Here is a 1,637-nt window from a genome sequence, read left to right as displayed (position 1 = left end):
CCTCGTGTTGGTGCTTCCTGTGTCCTGTTTTCTTCTTTTTTTAGCAGAACGTGGTGCTGACAAACAGGGCAGGACCAACAGCTTTGGAGGCTATTTCAGCAGCCCATATGGCCTTTTAGACCTACTGCAGCAGTGTGATCAGTTCTGAGAGCTCGGGCTCCTTGGCTCAAGGATCCTTTTCTGGATCTGCCAGTAATGGGCTCAGTAAGCGCCACAAACACATCTCCAGTGGCCCACAGGGAACTGCTCCCAGCTGCAGGGTGAACATGTGTGCTTCTCATCCCACGGTGGTCAGTGTGAAGCTCATTGTACCCATAGTTCAATCAGCCCTTTTGGATGACATGTACAGATTGAAACACAGAAAGCTGAACATGTGAAGTTCAGTTGAGTGCTGTGTGCTCTGGTCCCAGCAGCTATGGCATCCATATTCCTGCTGTGGTACCTTGCCACAATTTTTTCCAGCCAAAATTTGGAAGAGTTGATAGAGAAACATCAAGGGAAAAGACAAATCTTTATCATTGTCTCAGAAAAAAAAAAGTGAATTTGTATTATTCACTCCCCATGTATTATATCACTCCTCTAGGAGTGACCTGAGGGTTCATCCTGCAGGCCATGCAAGGGGAGAGGACACCACCTACACAGTCTCTGTTGCAGGAACCTGCAGGTGAGCAGAGGCAGGCTTGTCACTTGTGGCTGTAAAATAAGAGGAAGGGCATCTTCCAGTCACTGGAGATGGAGGTCCATGGCCCTGTCACTTTGTCTGGAAACAGTTTTAGCCCTTGAAATGGCTTCAATGGCGTACTGTCACCACGTCAGTCCCAAGCTTATGTTAGTATAAAGGCTGCACAGCACACTCCAAAGTACAGACTCCTCAGTTCTCAGCCACTTTTTCTCCAGGACTATCACAAAGTATGTGAAAAAGTAGGAAATTTGTGAACGTGCATATGAAAAAGATCTGCAAGAGCCTCTGGGTGCTACACGAGAAGCTACTTTCTTCAGGAAATGGTTGTCCCTATGTACCTTGACACTTGGTACCTCCAACCAGTGCACACACACCAGAAGCTAAAAGAAGTCAACAGAAAGAAAACAGAGTCAGGGACTGTTTTGCCAGCTACATAGCATCTGTGTGCTTCCACAGTAACACAGAGCTTGAGAGAAATATGCACAAAACTCCATGTGGTAGCCCTGTGCGTGTCAAGGAGGGAGAGAGCAGCACTGCCACCAAGGCCACAGAGCTCCTGTGGACTGCACTCTCCCCACAGCGGCCAGCTGTGCCCTGTAGAGTTTTTTCCAGTGCGCAATCCTTACCTGCCAGCTGATGATGTATGGGCAGGAGCCACCCAACCCCACAAAAGTTTCCTACCCACAGCGGTAGGGAGTTGGTGACACCGTGAACAGACAACCTCTGCTGAAGGTTGCAATGTCTACTACAAGTTGATGGTATTTTTATGTTGAGCAGTCAAATGGCAACGTGGGAATACAAATCCCCAAAGCCAAAACAAGCAAACAACGCTCCAGCTCAGCCAGGTGGCATATGCAGATGTCCTCATCATGCAGTACATGGGGGAATGGACACAGGCCCCTCCAAGTACCCAGCAGGATTAAAATGTGTCCAGTGCAATAGGAAATGAGTCCAT

Source organism: Aythya fuligula, chromosome 5, assembly GCF_009819795.1.
Source record: "Aythya fuligula isolate bAytFul2 chromosome 5, bAytFul2.pri, whole genome shotgun sequence".
NCBI classification, from domain to species: Eukaryota; Metazoa; Chordata; class Aves; order Anseriformes; family Anatidae; genus Aythya; species Aythya fuligula.
The sequence above is the reverse complement of the archived record's forward strand: the minus strand, read 5'-3'. Positions refer to the sequence as shown.